The following is a 12,992-nucleotide window of genomic DNA, read 5'->3' as shown; positions in this document are numbered from 1 at the left end:
AAACAAAACACTCCATTTCTTGACTTGTGGCTATTTTATTATATTAAGAACCCTGCCCAATACTCAGGGGAAAAAATGAGCCTATCATTTGGATGTCTCCCAATAGCCTGATGCCTGATATCATATAAACAAATAATCTATGATTAATTTTTCATCTTTAACCTGTTTTATTTTTAAAAGTTGGTATAGTTGTAGGTGACTGTTCAACTTAATCAAATTAGAGGATAAACAAAATGACAAATGACATTTCTCTTAGTGTGTTTTAATGACACAATTCCAACAATACTACAAGTCTGTATATTACTAGAAAAAAACAACTATATAAAATAAATACCTCAAACATTTGTCAAATAGGTATAATATATGTAACATATATACACATATATAATATGTATATAATACAATATAATAATTTCCACTATTACAGAATTAAAATGAGTCTATTTTCAACTTCCTGAAAGTTATTTCTAAATTCAAAAAATTTCAAAGAGATTTCACAATGCTATGCTGCTTATTAACATTAAAGACATTAATAGATAATTGCTTGAAGAAGAAAATAGGCTTTTTCAGTAACAAAAACAAATTTGCAGCATAACAGGAAATACATCAGCCTATCCCCTTCGAGGAAAAAAATAAGATTCTGGTAAAATATGCTGAAGGATCCTTATGGTATAACTTGATCAGAGTCTGCCTGAATTATGATTATCTATATTATCCTAAAAAATTGACTCTTCCTCATAAGACTTTATTATAATCACTAAAAGAGACTAGCTCATTGCATTGTGCCAATAAATATAATTCATTCAACATTTAAAAGTAAGAATATTAACTACATACACACAAAAAAGAAAATTCTAGTCATTCTATCAGTCATTTCATGGCTAATCATTACTTTTGATCTCAGAACCAGAAGTGCAGTACTCAACAAGCTAACTGGGAAGAAACAGTTTTAGAGTGCTTGATCTTTGAACAAAGTTGAGCTCTTAATGCTTTTCAAGTGAAGAAAGAACCAGTTTTGTTCTCCTTCTGGTTCTAGTAAATAGGAATGACAATTGCAAAGCAGGTATTCCAAAATATGAAACAAAATTATTCTTGAAAAAAAAATCTTCTAGCATCAGTTGCAACACAGAGCCATTATAATGCAATTAGACAGACTAAGGACCAGATGCTAAGGAAGCAAAATTTAAAAGATGAAGCATGATGGGCTTCCCAGGTGGTGCAGTGGTTGAGAGTCCACCTGCCAATGCAGGGGACACGGGTTCGTGCCCCGGTCCGGGAAGATCCCACATGCCGTGCAGCGGCTGGGCCCATGAGCCATGGCCGCTGAGCCTGCGCATCCGGAGCCTGTGCTCCGCAACGGGAGAGGCCACAACAGTGAGAGGCCCACGTACCGCAAAAAAAAAAAAAAAAAGATGAAGGATGGTATTATTTTGGTTAATGAATTTAATTCCAACTGTTACAAGAGTGATTCATGGACTTTTTTTTTCTTAAAAGCAGTTACCACATGTACATATTGCATTTTAACATGATGCCTATGTAATGCAATGAGAAGAGTAAACTGCCTCTTACAGAATACTAGATAAGTTTAAATGACTAAACAGTAGACAGTCTCACAGGTGGATGAATAACTTGCCAATGGTGACACCTTAGTCTGTAAATTTATACTTCAAAACAGTAAAACATAGCTTATGCTATAAATATAATGGAATTCTATGAAACATGATCAAAACAAAATATATTTTAGAAATATTTAAAGTACAATATTTGTTTTCCCCTAATATCCATTATGGTGTATTTGGAATACATGCCAATACGATCCTGAAAATACAATTTAAATACTACTCCAAGAAATGTGTAGGTAAAAGTTAAAACCCTTTAGCATGTTCACGTTTTGCATTTCTACCTACAGTTGCCTCTAGCACTCTTTATTTTGAAAATAAAAGTCTCTTGTACAGTAAGCTTGTTAAAATGAAAGTCTAGATCCCACCAGAAGAGCATGAGCAAAGCGAGAGAAGAGAAACAAGTAACATAAGAACCTGCTGACTCAAATTTATTAACAAATTTATTTTATCAAGTTGAAAATAAAATGTAGAAGCCATTATTATGCAAAAATACACAATATTGTATTTTCGTAGGTGTGTGATGGTAGCTCACTCAAAAAGTGGAATCTGTGTTTTATTAATAGGATCTGTGTTTGTAACTCACTTATGTGAGAGCATAACCTCAACATCCCCAGATTCTTGTTCCCAGGGAAGAATGATCAAACCAGGGGGGCGCATTGGTATTAATTATGCCAGACCTGTCAGCCCATGTCATAAAGTCCTCTTAAGGACTCTGTAACTTAATAGCAACCACTATATGGGAAACTGCAAACATAACAAAGAGACCCACCTCATTTGGATATTCAGGAATCATTCATTCCACAACACACACTTTCATTTAGCCTGAGCAGTGAAAATACATAGGAAAACTCAACCTCAGTATCAACAATGATTATATGATGAGAACATAGCTTTTCTCATTCATGCTTATTACTACATATTTGTTGAATAAATTTACGAAATCCATACAAAGCAACCATATTATTTTTAGCAACCATAACAAATAGATACTTTCTTCTGAGATATTCACTCCACATATATTTAATTTTTCTCAAGTGATAGAAAGCTAACATATTATACTGCAGTCAAAGCCAGAAATGACACACTTTTCCATCATAGACAAAGGGACAGATATTTTCTTTTTTTTTTTTTTTTCTTTTTGCGGTATGCGGGCCTCTCACTGTTGTGGCCTCTCCCGTTGCGGAGCACAGGCTCCGGATGCGCAGGCCCAGAGGCCATGGCTCACGGGCCCAGCCGCTCCGCGGCATATGGGATCCTCCCAGACCGGGGCACGAACCCGTATCCCCTGCATCGGCAGGCGGACTCTCAACCACTGCGCCACCAGGGAGGCCCGATATTTTCTTTTTAATACAAGTGTAACAGGGGATCTCCCAAACAAAAGGCATTACAGTAGAGGGATGTTCCCTTTTTTGGACTGTGCCTCAAGAATAGGTAAATATGATAAATATATGGTTATCAGAGGAACTATTTCTATGGACACAATATTACTCACATAGTGTTTAGAAATATATTATCTGGTGCTTACTATTTTGTAAACAATGAATCAAAAACATGGAGAATACCTACTGGGGTATTTAAAAGGGAATATAAAACATAGCACCTGCTCTCAAGAACTTTATAAAAAGTTACAGAATCAAAAAAAATCCACAGGAAATAATTAACAAGTAATTAAATTGAGAAACTGGGTAGAAATGATTATGTGGAGCAAAAGTTCACAGAATGAAGTGAGGTTTGAAGCAGTTAGAGAAAGCGCTGTGGCAGCTTTAACACTCGAATAGATTTTTGAAGATGGGAATGCTTTAGAACGAAAACGAATAGAGGCAGAAAATTCCAGAAAGAAAGAATGAGCCCAGCAGGACAGGAGAGAGTGAGTGAACTGGCCTGTAAGAGAGAATATTTTATGCTGAGAATATAGATAAAGACAACGCACCTCAAATCTTTAATAGTGCATAGTCAGTACAGTATTCTGAGAGGATTCATATCACTCAACTGATTCTACTAGATTTGAGAATTATCCAGCCAATCAGCTAAAGGTCTTGGATCATGAATTTTGGTTACACAGTTATTAAAAACACTGTTATTAAAAAGTAACTCATATTTATCATTATATTTTACTTTTTTGCACTTATGTTTTATATTATTATTATTATTATTGTTATTTTGGCTGTGCGGCATGTGGGATCTTAGTTCCTCAGCCAGGGATCAAACCTGTGCCCCCTGCAGTGGAAGTGCTGAGTCCTAACCACTGGACTGCCAGGGGATTCCCCTGTTTTATCTTACTTGATCCTGAAATTATTGAAAGTAGTCAGGAAAACATCATTATTATGCCCGTTTTTCATTATTTTTTTCCAGCTTTGTTGAGTTACACTTGACACATAACACTGTGTACGTTTAAGGTATACAACGTGATGATGTGATACGTGTATATACTGTGAAATGATTACCATGATAAGGTTGGTTAACATATCCATCACCTCACATAGTTACCATTTGTGTGTGTGTGTGTGTGTGTGTGTGTGTGTGTGTGTGTGTGTGTGTGTGTGTGTGTGTGGTGAGAACATTTAAGATCTATTCTGTTTTAGATGTGAAAATTGAGACCCGCTGAGGATGAATGACAGCCTCAAAGGTACACAAATAAGCATGGGAGTTAGACCTCCTCCCACATGTCCTGGTTATAAAACCATTACCTACTTCTTCTATAATTTCCACGTCACTGAGAATCTGAAACTTTTATCACGAAAACATTTCTAGGATGTCTGGAATAGAATATGGAAAGAACATCCATTTAGAAAGGATTATCTCAACTTGCTGAAATTTGTATGCAAAATATCCTTTGTGCCATCAGATATTATGGGAGAAAACAGAAGCAGAAACTATGAAGCAAGCTTACCATTGGAGACCTGACTACTCTTGAAATTTAGACAATTCAGGTCATTAGTCATAGAGTCCTAAGGGGAAAAGGTATGCTTGATTCTACCCTAGTAAAGCCAGAAGCTCTCTAATTTACATCCCCTACTTGGCTGTGGATATCAGATGTGCTCAGGTTGAACAAGTTCAAGACTCTTGCTTGAGTAGTTTTAAGGAATGTAACACGGTCTGAATAGTAATTGGTTATTTAATAATCCTGCTTGCAGAGCCAACATAAGCTTGCTTCACTCTTGAGCACAGAATAGGACCAACTGCCTTACTCAGTGCTAGGAAAGGAAACCTTCATCTGCGTATAAGCTTTAAAGTCGACCTGATGTGAAATCCTGAAATACATTTTGAAAATGAATGGATTAGTGATAAAATTAATGAGAAAACTAAAGTCTCTGAAATATTTTTGGCATGTGATAACCTGATATGCTGCCCTCCAAAGTTCCTTGCAATTCGGATTGCTGAGCCATCTCAGCACAGCTTTTCTTGCATCGTGGGTATTATATTAACCAAGCCAACTTGTCTATTTGTCCTTGTGTCACATCACTTTACAACACTAACTTTTACTTCATTTAGATCAATCTCCTTACCCACAACAATATGTTACATTTACTGTTCGAGTTTTCTCAGCACGCTTCTTCACTGATCTGGAAGGGCTTCCCACTAAAAGGACTACTACCAACTACAACTTCTGTATCCGACACTAACTCGAACCCCCTCACCTACTAAACTGCTCGTTATCTTTACTGTTAGCATCTCTCACTCCCATTTCACACAATCCACTGTGTGATGTCCGGCCTAGCTTGGGTTCCAACTGACCACTTCTGTGTCACATACAAAGAACACCTCAGACTATACATACATACATACATATGTTTCCACAATCCAGAATTATAACTACTATCTTCTTTCTCCAAATGTCTACTTCTCTTTGCTAGCAAAACATCAAATGATGTAGAGATTGTGCCTCAGTAAATTACTATTTATCCACCATCAATCAAAGCCTAGTATTGCTATTCATTCATGGATTCAGCAAATATATATTAAGTTAAGACAATATGCCTGACAATATGCTTGTTTCTGTATATTCAGTGATAATCAAAGCAGATAGAGGTTGGGTGAGGAAAGCACGTCAGGCAGACTCAATAGCAGAAATGACTCTGGCATCTGAGAGATGAGAGCAGGTCAGGGTGGCTGAAGGGCAGCAAGACTGCAGAAGAGGAGGGAAGAATTGGATCTAACAGAACAATAATGATCTTGAATCAGAGATCAACACACCTGGTTTCCATTTTTAAAAGATCCCTCTGGACGCTCTGTGGAAAATGGAGGGAGTAGAAGGGGTCAAAAGCACAAGTGGCAAAGTCAAGTTGGGGTGTTTAAGGGTAACTTAGGATGGAATCAAAAGATATGGATAATGTGATCTAGTTTCTCTGCTGTTCCATGAACCTTTTATTCACCTATCTTGACAGTCTGGCACATTCTCTATAGCAGCTGTTCTATTCCTTCCCACTCTTTTTCAGGTTCACAAACTGTTTCTTTCCTCTCCAACTGTTGCTCCACCTTGATGGATGACTGTTCTTTAGTTACTCAATGGAGCAAAATCACCTGCTATGAGCTCCTGTCCTCTCCCCCTCCTCTGTCATCTTAAGTGCCCTTGCCCTGTTTTTTTTTGTGCACATGAAATAATTTCTCTCTATCACTGTGGTAATTTACATTCTCCCCAAACAGACAGCAAGGTGAGGACTTAGGATGCAGGTAGTTTATCTAGCAATTGATTTCAGAAAGCACAAGTGAGAGGGTGGAGAAAGTGAGGTTGGGAAGTGGGAGGAGGCATTAAAGGAAGTGTTAATGAGCACATTACTACTGGGGGCAACTGGGGTTCAAACCCTCCCCCCGTCCTGCTCTGAGAAGCAGTGAAGAGCAGGCTTCAGAATTGTCCTGCCAGATGATGAAGAGGCTGGGGTGCTTTTCCCAAGGATGCCCATCCCCTAGTAGTTAAAGGTTGCTCCTGGTGACTTTACCTCCCACCCTGCCCCCTTGGCCCCAAATTTCTGGTTTACTCCTGTTTTCAGCAGAGCAAGCTGTCAAGGTGCTGAAGTAAGCACTCAGGCAGAGCTGCAGAGCAAGACACGGGAACCGTTGAGATCGCTGCGCCAGGAACTGCACTGAACTCAAGCCGGGAAGGAGATGTGGAACAGAGCATCAGCACCATCAACATCTTTCCCCTCCAGGACGGCGTTTATTTCTCCCCTCTACTGAAACATTCCTTAAAGAACTTACTGTTATGAGTTATAAAAGGGACCTTATAAATCATCTAGTCCAACCCCCTTATTTGAAGATTGGAAAATTAAACCCCCCAATTTTTCAGTTGATTTTGGCGATGCTATTCGCAAACGTTTTACTCTGTCGACTAAAATGTGTAAGAGTGTTTTATATATTTTTAGGTTGGTCAATAGTATTAAAATGAATTGTAATACCTTGCCATTTATCAACACGTACTACCTCCTACTTGTACCCAAAATTTCAAATCTAAGCCAATATCTGTTGAAATTATAATCTCTACTCAATACTCACTTTTTGTTTAAATTTGCAGACTCTTTTTTTTTTTTTTTTTTGCGGTATGCGGGCCTCTCACTGTTGTAGCCTCTCCCACTGCGGAGCACAGGCTCCGGACGCGCAGGCTCGGCGGCCATGGCTCATGGGCCCAGCCGCTCCGCAGCACGTGGGATCTTCCCAGACCGGGGCACGAACCCATGTCCCCTGCATCGGCAGGCGGACTCTCAACCACTGGGCCACCAGGGAAGCCATGCAGACTCTTAAGTACAGGCTAATTGGAAATTCCTGAACAACAAAGCTATTTATGTTTCAAAATCCTCTTTACAGAATCTTTTAATGTGTGTTATACATGGCCTTGAGTAGAAGCATTTTTTAATTGTTATTTTGTGGTTGTTTTTTAAACCAACAGAAATGTTTCCAGGGTTCTGGAAACCTCCAAGGTAAGTGTTTAAAAACTGTGCTTGCAGGGTACTTCCCTGGTGGCACAGTGTTTAAGCCTCCACGCTCCCAATGCAGGGAGCCCGGGTTCGATACCTGGTCTAGGAACTAGATCCCACGTGCCGCAACTAAGAGTTCACATGCCGCAACTAAGGATCCTGAGAGCCACAACTAAGGAGCCCGCCTGCCACAACTAAGACCCGACGCAACCAAATTTTAAAAAAAAATTGTGCTTGCAGGAGTCTGTAGTTTGGTAAATAGTATCTGAAGCATAACCGTAAACAAATTTGAACAGCAGGCTAGCTCACTCAGAAATCGTTTTATTCATTGGAATGGCTTCATATGTGGTAAACTTTATTGTTAGTTTGGTTTAGTTTATGATTAACAATTACAATTCCAAAGGTAGTTAAATAATATAATCTATTAGATAAATGATACTCTCTAGAGTAAGGCACATACTCAATATATATTTTAACTTAATTCACGCTGAAACTATTTGTATCAAAAAACTTTAAGTCAAATAACTTAATGCAGCTAGCTATGATAGATAATTTTGTTATCCCTAACTATATGTCAAGATTTCTCCTCCTTACTCTTTTTCTGAAAGGCCTTGTTAGACACCAGTGGTGCTCATTTTTATTGGAAAGGGATTTGTCTAGATTTCCCAGTAATTTTGTGAGAACTCTGGCACCCCTTAGTCATTATTCATTATGCAGACAGAATCTAACTCTTAACTTAAAAAAAAAAACCCTTTACATATTTTATTTTATAAGTGGCTTGAGTTTAATTTAAAAGAATGTTTTCACAGGTTCATGTTCAACCTTGGCTTGAGTCTTAAATATGGAGTAGAGCAAAGCAGAATCATTTTTCTGCTTTTGGCACCTTTCAAACTGCCTAAGAAGGTACAAACAGGTGGGGACCTCCCTCCAACTCTTCCATTTCTCTTTCTCTCTTTCTCGTAACTATGTTCACAACACCCTGCCTAAATAGAGAGGCTGAATTTTGATTGGCTGGGAAAAAATCCAACCATTCCAGGTTTTCCCTTCCCTCAACTTCCATTTCAATTTCAAGTGCTGGTCCAAAATAAAATACATGAAGTGTGTGTGTGTGTCTGAAGATATATGATTTTGGCCTGACCATGAGGAATCAAGAAATTGTAAAAGCAAATAGATGATTGTATCCTGAAAGACTCAAATGAGTTTGTCAAAGAAATTCAATATTCATAATAAAAACAAAAAAACCCAAAATGCTCTTTGTTCTCACATTCGGTTAATGATCTAATAGCTATCAGGATAAAATGTCATAGATATTACTCATTTGAACCAAATCAAATAGCATTAAAAATTGAAATAAAAATACCCCCCTTTTTTTTTCCTGGGGAAAGTTATCTGTAGGATTCATCCCTTCATTTATTTAGCTAATTTACTGAATGCTCATTACATTCCAGGCAGGTATTAAGTGCTAAGAATTCAGTGATTAAAGACAAGGGATATGAGAGACTGAGTATAGTGCTAGTCCTTTTTCTCAAATTTATACTCCAAAACAACATTAAAGATGGTTTTATTTTCATAATAAAACCATAATATATCATAAATATTAGGTATTTTAGTAATTATGAGTTGCTTTAATCATGAATGAAAAAGTAAAAAATAATAAACTAATAAGCAAGCCAGGCCAAAATAAATCATTTTATATATTATTTAAATATCATAAATATGGTACATTTGCTTTTAAGCATCACCCTCATTTCATCAACTTAGAAGAGTATCTGAATTAAAATAACATGAAAATGCAATCATAGCCCTATTGATTTCTGGACCCTACATATGTAGCATGTGATAGGTAAGACCAGGAAAAAGAATACACTATAAAATTGGAATAAATGATGACATCGATTTTCTTGATATATAATCAAAAAAATTGAGAAAATGATTGTATTGAACACCTCTACTTCCTTAAAGGCCTGCCCACTCCCAACTCTACATTATGAACATGTAGATTAAATTCCATTAAAAGTCAATTATCCATATTATAATTTAATCTAAATGTTGTACCCCATTAGAATATATCAAAGCTTAAATTTTACTGGAGAAATGGACCATAACAAATGAGCATACAAACTTAAAAAACAGCAAAGCTTACAATTTTTTGAATGCTTCAATTTAGTTCTTAGTATCTTAAAATATATATTTTAATTTTTTATTAGGCATTATAATTAAGTAAAATATCCAGTCTTGTCATGGTTTAATTTTCCAAAATGTAGCTTCTGTAAGGCAAATTGGAAAACATCTTATTTTTACTGACTGAAAAGGGGAGACGTTGATATACATTACAGACTCGTGCTTATAAAAAATGGATCATACTTTCATTTTGTTAAAAGTGTCATAGACTAAATCCTTATTTAGAGAGGTATCTCAGGCAATAAGAATCAAAAGAGTAATTAAAAATGGGTTCTTTACATATTTGAGAACTAATAACCAACTTTAATAATTTTATTGCTAATTTCTATAGGGTAATAATTTTCAAGAATAGGTACTGAATATTTTAATGTGTTAACCATTAATTTAACAAATGCCTCAATTTTGTGAGGGATGCATGCTTATTTTCTTGTGCAGTGGGAAACTTCTCTAAACAATGTGTAGAGAGAACCCTGGTAACTAGATTAAGAGAGAGAAAATAAGTGGGATTTTTTGCTAACAATGAACATGAGCCATTTTTTTTTTCATTCATTGAACAAGAAGTTTATTGAGGCCCTACTATTTACTGACACATAAATCTCATTCCCTGACGATTTCTTGAGCTCCTGGTGTATGCACTGTATTAGTTAATTTCATAAGTCCTTTGTCTTTTCATCAAAAATGTAAACTTTCAGAGAGAACTTTTTTTTTAACCTTTTTATTTCCCATCAACCTCTGATAGCTCAGCCATCCTTGGCAATTCACCATTCTCCCATTGCCTCTATGAAGAATGTCCTTTGGCTCATAAAGATTTATCAACTGGATAAATCTTTATGATCCAAATTCTCAGTCTACCCGAATCTTGGTGATTCTGATTCATAAATGAGAACCTTCTCATCTCCTCAGTGGTCCTCAACATGTGGTTCCCCACACCAGAGCACCAGTCTATCCTGAGAAACCTTTTAGAAATGTAAATTCTTGGGCCACACCTCAGAAGGACTGAATCAGAAACTCTGAGGGTGGGGGACCCAGCAAGCTGTGTTATAACAAGCCATCTGGGGGATTCTGATGCCCACTCAAGGCTGAGAACCAAGGCTCTAGTCTACCTTCTTCCAGAGTTTTTGTGAAGATCAAAGAGAAAAACTATGTCACGGGGCTTTGAAGGAAACAAATAGATAAATATTGGGTTGGCCAAAAAGTTCTTTCGGGTTAGTCTAACATCTTATGGCAAAACCCGAATGAACTTTTTGGCCAATCTGATAAATCAAGGACTGTATAAGCATAATTTATTAAATAGGTCAAGGACTGTTTTTAACTTATTCTCCTGTTTCTCTATTTCTTCCTTAGCTTGTACATGCATTTAGAGATTATCTCAGCAATGTCAGCAAGCTTGGTGGCATAGTTCAAGCTGTGAGGGTTCAATAAATAGGTCGGTAAACATTGCAAATCAACACAGCTTTTGATGAAATGTCAAGCAAGACAGAGCTTAGCTATATTCAGCTCAGCCTGAACTCACAAACCATTAACTGGCCTCTGTACATCAGGATAATCTGTCTGATGAATAAAACACAAATATGAAAATTAAAAAAAATCTTTAGAAAGAGATTAGTCAAAGCCAATCTGTAAATGAGAAATGGCAGCCACTTAGATCAGAGCAAACGAGAGACAAGACTTGCAAAAGTGGGTAGCTTTTTCTTATAAATCAAGCTATGGGACAGCTGAAGATCCAAAAAGACTTTTTAACTTTGGACTGTTTTCCTAATATATACTCATAATCTTAAAAAGGCTTATTTAATCTCAACTTCTTCAGCTCTGCCCTGCCCCCAAAATTAGTCATCTTCCTTCCTAATGATAGAAAATCTTATTACAAGAGATTTAAATTCTAATAAAATTATCACAACTTAGGAATTACTGTACTTTTAATATAAAGTTTGTATATACCAACAATAAATTTTTGCTAATTTAGAATTTCAGGCTATCTTATAATTTAAAAAAACAGATAACATGATTAATCATGACACCTTTTTATTTAAAAGCTAGCATTTAACAATAAATGTTTAATCTTTAATATTATTCTTATATATTTCAGGTAATTAGGCAGCCTATAATTATTGTTTACAACTGGTAGCCCAGTTTGATTCCTAATAAGTAGTGCATGTCTGATCATGTCTAAATTACTATTCACAAAAACCCTTATTATTTTCCTTTCTTTGACAAAAAAATTTCTTGAAACCTCTATATATACATAGGTGTTTCTATTGCTAAGACAAAAATTCTTCACATTAGTTTTCTAGTGAGGTTATGGATTTAGTCTAGGAACTTAGAAACTGAATTTGAAATATTACTGTTTACTGATTAAGGTCTGGGTCATTATTTTTTTTTCTTGTTTCTTCATACTAGAGAGAATTTTAGATTTCTGAAGATCAAGTTCATAAAAGCCATAACCCAAAAAGTAGAGTTCGGGCTCCTTTTCATTTCAGTAATTTGATGTTAAACCCCTTCCCTCCCTTCCTTACTACAAAAGCCCCAATTTAACTTTTAGAGAAAGCCACATGGAATAGGAGTGATCCAAATTTATCCTAGAGGTTGCAAATTGACCAAAAGAGTCACCTTTAGGGAAGCCTGATTCCGAATGCTTGTGGCATTTATTATTCTTCTGAATGGCTGTTGCATTTATCTGCAGCTTTTACTCACCAGATGAGACCTCAGACATTTCAAATTCTGCGGTGGCTTCCTACACCTTCATAGGAAAGCTTTTTGCTGATTTCCCTGTTGGTACTTTTCTCTTAAACATTCTATGGGATCTGATAAACCTGCAGGTAGAGTCATAGCCAAGCACAGATAAAGCAGGTACATAATCTCTGACCAGCTTCACAAAAGCAGACAAACACACAATCTTTTTGCACCTGTTTCTTCCACTCCGGTTGCCCTGAAAAGTGAGGTGTTCTTCACAGATTCACAGAGAGCATTTTGCAAACACTCCCCTCTCCCAGCAATGGTTTCTTCCCTCACAGGCTCAATCTACCTGATTCCGTTCCCTTCTAATCAGTAACCTCAGTTCCTCTAGTAATAACTATGCTGCCTGCTTTATATAGGATTTCGCTGAGACTGAAGCATAAACCAGAGAGGAGAATTAAAGGAGCTGATTATTATGAGGGCACCTGTATTTTTGTCTAGTCTTCATGCAAACTCGACACTGTACTCATGGATGCAAACTGATGTTATGAAAGAGAAGCAGAAAGGAGGACGCATAAAGAGGAGACTGGACTTGTGAAGTTGTGCA

Source organism: Mesoplodon densirostris, chromosome X (genome assembly GCF_025265405.1).
Source record: "Mesoplodon densirostris isolate mMesDen1 chromosome X, mMesDen1 primary haplotype, whole genome shotgun sequence".
In the NCBI taxonomy this organism is placed as follows: Eukaryota; Metazoa; Chordata; class Mammalia; order Artiodactyla; family Ziphiidae; genus Mesoplodon; species Mesoplodon densirostris.
This window is presented reverse-complemented; position numbering follows the sequence as displayed.